The following is a 6,878-nucleotide window of genomic DNA, read 5'->3' as shown; positions in this document are numbered from 1 at the left end:
TGTAGAAATTCCAACATCGCCCTACCCTACTGGGAATATAAAAGTGCTACTTCTTTAGCAGTCATTGGGTTCTGGAAAAATGAATCATGTGCCACTTTTATGCACAGTTAGATCGATATATGCTAGGGAGAAAATTGCTGAGAAGTTTCTTCTTCATTGCATCGCATGAAAAAAATTCCAGAAAAAAAAAAAAAGATTTTTATCCAACTTATACCACAAATTTCAAAGAAAAAGTACAATAAAATGGGCAACTTTAAGTTAGTATATATTTGTTCTAAAATTGGATACAGAAAATAAAATTAGATAATCTTAAGAAAAGCTTACCTTTTTTCTTTTTTCCAATCAATTATTTGTTTTATTAATTTTGCTTGTATGTAGAATGTTTATTTGGCCAAATTTATGTTTAATACAGGAACTTTATTATTGCATGCATTTCATACTTCATACTTTGAAAACAATTCTCTGCCAAAATTGCATAAGGTATTTGAAAATATAAATCTTAAAAAAATGCAGATGCGAAATAAATCTTTTGGTAAAATTAATTTAGTGTAATGTTTGTTAAATAATTATAAAAATATATCTTTGCTTTTTACCCCAAAGTTTTTATTTTTATTTTCAAACACGTGTAACATGAAATCAATGTATAATATACGAACATTTAGAATATAGTTATAATTATGAAAAGTCTTCGTCTGTTCTTGTTCTGATTATCTCCGTGATGTTGGATCTATCCTAAAAAAGTTAAAAAAGAGAATATATACATAATAACTAAAGGTTTAAGTCCATGGGTGTATGCCCTCATGCACATGGATCTTTTTTCTATTTCGAGGAAAGTTTTGCGATTAAATTCAGCAGTTTATTTCTGAAATAAAACATGTTTTCACGATTTCTTTCAAAATCTAAGTTTTTTTTCTTAAGTTAAAAAGCTACGATTCGCTTGTGACTTTGAAAAGCACCTGATTTAATTCTTATATTTTTCAAAATATATGATTATTTCGATGGTGACAGCTTTTTTTTCAAGCAGATTGCAAGAATGAGTTATTTTTACAGCGGATGAACAAAATATTTATTTAGGCAGCTAGACCCTCATTTAGTTTCTGAAATTCATTTCTGAATAATATTCTAGAATTAGAGTTTCTTCAATTTATCGAGAATCATCATTATTTAGCCATTAAACGAGTTAATTCTTTTGCACATCAAGTCGTGAATTTTCCTTTTTTTTTTTTTTTGAGCTATAAAAAAATCAAGGGTGCGAAAATTGTTGATCTGTGATTTTTTAAGTTTATTTTTTGTTTTAACCAATAGCCAAAATACACAGTTTTTTTTTTTTTTTTTTTTTTTCGATTTTCGTGTTCCGTTTTCTTCACGAATGTTTTCTGAAGTACTCCCCCCCTACCCAAATTAGTTCCAATAAAGTATTTATGAATTAAGTAGTACTGAAACTGGTGATTATGATTTTATTTGCACTTTTTTCTGAGATTTTATTGTGCTATGTTATCAATAAACAACATTTACTTACCGAGCTTTACCTCCTTAAACCACTATCAAATTCGAGTCAAAAACCCAGGGCTCCAACACTCGAAGCCACACTCCATTTCATAAGTTAACTAGTAATTACATAAAGCTATCTTCTAGCTGATGGATAGGGATTTAGTAGAAAAAAAAACTGATTTTTCTGCTATACTGGGGGGTAGAGTACTTAAAAAGTGGGGCGTATCTTAAGGGCGTGTGTACTTTGGATTTTTTTAACTCAGCTGGTAATGATTTTAAGAGGGAATGCTGGCCAAGTAAAGTTGATAATTGATAGTATACTACCTTGAAATCTTTAAAAAATATTCGAACAAAATCATAAAATCATCAGAATCAATCACTAGTACAAAACTATTCAAACGTAGCTCTACTAGTTTGGGACGGAGACGAAGGGAGTATCACCTTTTAACTAAGCATATTTGATTTTTAAAATATACAATTTTCATGCAGTAAATAAAAAAACGCCAAAGGAGAAGAGTTGCCAAAGATAGGGGAAACCCAATAACAAAATGCATTTTGTTGTTTGTTTGTGTCTTGAGAACTAATTGACTGATATCAATGGATTTTTTTTTCAAAGGTATATAATGAAAATAGGGACTAGTGTGATGAGCAAAGCTTGTTACATATATAAAGCTTATCATATATTTTCATTATCCTTTTAATTTTTCATGTATTTTCCTTATCCTTTTAATTTTTCATACATTTTCCTTATCCTTTCAATTTTTCAATTGATGTTTGGTTAAATTTTCAGACATTTTACTATATATCCAGCAAAATCACAACTCCAACTAAAAGATTTGGATTTATTGGAAGTTCATCTATAAAATGCTTCTTAGTCTGATTTAATGTAGACCGGAATTTCTCACTTTTTGTTGACAATATCTTGAGGCGGCAAATATGGCAATAAAATTAATGCTGCATTTATTTTAGCTGTAGAAACTATGTATAATGGAAAAATTCATAATTATGACAAATCATGTAACACAAATTGACATAGAAAAACTTATAAATTTAGTGCATGAAGTGGGAAAATAAACAACAAAAAATGCTTATTATTGTTATTACAATTTTCAAACATGCTATACTATCTTTTCTTTTTTACTTTTTAAATCTAGGTTAAACATTAAAAGTTCACTTCAATAATTTATTTTAATTTGCGGAAAAATTGAAAGAATATTGAAAATATTCTGCTGAAATATCAAGCACAAAGATAGAGTTCTTTATGGAAATTAATATTTTCTCTATCTTAAAATGATTTTATCAAATTCATATTTACTTAACTTTATGTTTTATGCAAGTAAAAAAAAGGCTGCACAAATAACAAACATAAGCACTTATTGCTAGAAACATCTGCCGCAGGGAAAGAGATTATATAAACAACATGGGGTAAGCTTATAAGCATATTGGGGGATCGGTATATAGTATTTGTTTAAGAAAATAAAAATGCAGAATGAAACAAATTTGAACTATTAAACTAAAAAATACACATTATTTTTGTAAAATTCATAGAGAAGAATGAAAACACATAACCATGTAATATATTCCATGTTGAAATGAAAAGCTTCAAAGTTCTATGCCTTTTATAAAAGCGCTGTATTTATCATCTGTGTTAGTTAAGATACGGTGTAGGGTTGTTTTTTTTTTTTTTTTTTGTAAGTTTAAATTCGTACAAACTCTTTAGTCATGTTTAATTTTTTTAACGAAATAAAGGAAGTACGCTTTTGAAAACAAATGTCAACGAACCAACATTTTCTTTTACAAATAAAAAAAACAAGCTAGCTAAGCCTAACGTGGAGGTACATAACTCAAAGTTACACGCACAGAATTCTAAACCTAATCGAACCGTTCGTTTTCAATTTTAATGTGTTTTAAATAGAACTATAAACACAACACTAAACAAAAATGTAACAATACATAAAAGAAGGCACATTGCACATACAAATTTCAATAAATACTGACCTTTTTTATGAATCCTTTAGAATAATTGAGGTAAGATAATTTAACGAGCAAGTACAAGATTGTAACGAAAACTCCCAGAATGCACTGCAATGTGACGAAATCGGTACGAAATAATTTCGTGAAAAATTTGAGATTTCTGGTTTCGTCAAATATCACGTGATTCGGTGACGAAAGGATCGTCGAAAATAACGAAATAGTGCTCGAGGATTGCCGAATCGTCAAAATTGAGCGTTTCATTTTTGACAGTGTTGGGAAAGCGAATTTATTTTAACAAAAATAAAAGCAAATAATGTTGGGGAAAAAAACTCGATTCTTTCAAAAAAAAAAAATCTTTAAATTAAAAATATTTAACGCACGCAGGTTGTTGCTTAGCAAATTAAGTTCCCGTCTCTTTCTTTCATCCCCGCCCCTTTTCCCCTAGTCAGCCTGAAAAGAAGGACTTTCAAATGTTTCTCTCCTTAACTCTCGTCCCCTGCAAGAAATTTAAAATAAGTTTTAGTTGTTCGAGTGGAGTAATGATGGAAATTGATGTTCTAAAAACGCATGTGTTCCCTTAGGCACTTTTCGACCATCAATTTCAAAACATTTCTGGAGGAAGGTCCCCGAACCAATATCCTTTCACTAACGTAACGACCAATTATTTTTTAATTAAAAACAAAACAACCGCCTTAAAAAACCACCCAGGAACTAAAGCAAAAAAATAATTGGTCACATTTACATACGATTTCCTACCCAAACCTATAAATCAAATTTATTTTACGATTGCAGTACAAAAATCAACTAAACTAAACACGAAATTATAAAATTAACACTGATTTTAAATACTATACACAAATTGTTTTAAACCTAACTAACTATATACGATTTCTTAATTTTTAATCACCTTTTGAAGTCAGTGCCTTCTATAAACTAGTACCTAACCTACTGAAAACCCACCAAATCCTGAGCTAAACAATAATTTAACTAGCACGAAATTAATCTTTAAAACCAAACTCAGTCAGATACAATAGGTAGTAGTTTAGAGGATTTCAATTTTGAAAAATTTCGGAGGAAGATCTCTAACCGCTCCAAACTTCTAAATGTCTCCAAAGATAACCTGAAATTGAGTTTTACCTTTCAAGGGAGGATTAAAAATATTTAACGCACGCAGGTTGTTGCTTAGCAAATTAAGTTCCCGTCTCTTTCTTTCACCCCCGCCCCTTTTCCCCTAGTCAGTCGGAAAAGAAGGACTTTTCCTCCCTCGTTAGAAGCGAGAGTTTAAGAGTGCCCTTTTTTTTGGTGACGACACTGGGTGACAGTATGATGTCCTTGCCCCATCTCGAAAAAAATTGAGGAGATCAAGGTAGTTGCCCCCGATTCTACCCCAAATTCGCCCTCTCCGCATATTCGCCATCCAAGGCGCTCACAGAGAAGAAGGCGTGTCTGTTTCCCTCCCCCCCCCAAGAAAAATGGAAATTGAAAAAAAGGGGATGGGGACTGATCTTGGTTTTGGGCTCCCTCCAAAATAAAAAAAAAATACATACGCCACTGACTGTCGCCTCCCTCGTGATTTATCCAAGATTAATTTAAATACTGAAAAGCACTGTTTTTTTACAAGGCCATCGTAATAGAGAAACTTTAAGACTCCTGAAATATTTAAACTTCATGTATTATAATAAAATTTTGATTTTGTTAAAAATAAATTCACAAAATATTATATATATATATATATATATATATATATATATATATATATATATATATATATATATATATATATATATATATATATATATATATATACACGCACATATATGTATGTACTCTTTATACTTCTTATAGTCATGTAGTGCATAGTGGATGTGCCCCATGTTTTTCCTTTTCAATATTGCAAGTATTTTGATAGCTATTAAAAAATTCGCAATCACAAACTTTTCAGGCAATATGTAAGGCATGTTGAATCTCTATGGGGCTTTAAATCTGCACAAAGCTTTAGATAGTTTTTTCATTCTTTTTAGTTCGTTTCAAAAGCGTTCAATTTCATTCTAAAACTATTTAATACTGCTACAAATTCTATAAATAGTAATTATTATTATGATTAATTTGTTGTAATCAGGCTAAATGTGGCGTTTATGCCATTATTTTTCACCTAAAATTATCTTAGTAATGTAACCTGAAAATAGTTTCTTGTAATGAATATACAACACCCTTACATTCGAAGGAAGTATATGGTCCCTCCATTTCTGAAGGATAAGATTTGTGAATTAATATTAAAAAAAAAAAATGAAACGAAACTTCTCTCGGGAATCACGTGGAATATTTGAGAGCTTTCTTTCGAGATTTATAAATAGCCGTGGCGGCGGCATCAAAGTCAGTCTCATTTTAGTTGTTGCTCACGAAAGAGTGTTAGCCTTTGAGCTGTGGTTTTGCGTATTTTGGTGTAAATACGTGTTTTACAGTTGAGTTTACGGTGTTAATTGATATTTGCCTAATTGCTATGGTTAATTTAGCAATTGTTAAATGATATTTCTTGTACATACTTTTAAATAAATCTCCTGTGTTTTCTCAAGAACTGTGTCGTCATTTAAAGAATTTCTTGAAGTGGCTGAACTCGTAACAATACAATTTTAGTATTTATGTGTCTGAAGTTTTGTATTCGATTTTAAACTTTCATAAGACAATGACAACGGCATTTAAATTGATGCCAAAAACAGAATTTAGTTAATTTTTTCGTAAACAAAGTAACCGAACAAAATCAACTGAGCAATAAAAAACACCATAATTTCAAAATCATTCGGTTAACTTACTTTTTTTTTTTCAATATTCAAATACGTATCTTTACTAATAATAAAGCAGAAAGTCTCTCTGTCCGGAGGATGTCTGGATGTCTGTAGGATGTCTGTAGGATGTCTGTGACGCGCATAGCGCCTAAACCGTTCGGCCGATTTTCATGAAATTTGGCACAAAGTTAGTATGTAGCATGGGGGTGTGCACCTCGAAGCGATTTTTCGAAAATTCGATGTGGTTCTTTTTTTATTCCAATTTTAAGAAAAAAAACTATCATAAATTACAAAATTATCATAACGTGGAACTGTAACGTCGGTACAAGTCAATTGGCGAGAAAATTCACCATACATTATTTGTAAATATACAAGCGAACCAAAAGACCTTTAATTTTTCTATTACGGGCGAAGCCGTGCGGGTGCCACTAGTATTAAATAAAATTGTGGAGTTTTAAAGCGTCACCTATAGTATATATATATATGTAAATAATACATATTAAAAATTTTTAAAAATATTTTGATTTTTTCTACAAATAAATGGTTTTAAAAACGGAGTTGGTTTTAACTAACTTACTGAGCAGAAGTAATAATACCAAATTACTTTCCAATTCTTAAAACATTCAAGTA

This window comes from Uloborus diversus, chromosome 5 (genome assembly GCF_026930045.1).
Source record: "Uloborus diversus isolate 005 chromosome 5, Udiv.v.3.1, whole genome shotgun sequence".
Taxonomy (NCBI): domain Eukaryota; kingdom Metazoa; phylum Arthropoda; class Arachnida; order Araneae; family Uloboridae; genus Uloborus; species Uloborus diversus.
The sequence above is the reverse complement of the archived record's forward strand: the minus strand, read 5'-3'. Positions refer to the sequence as shown.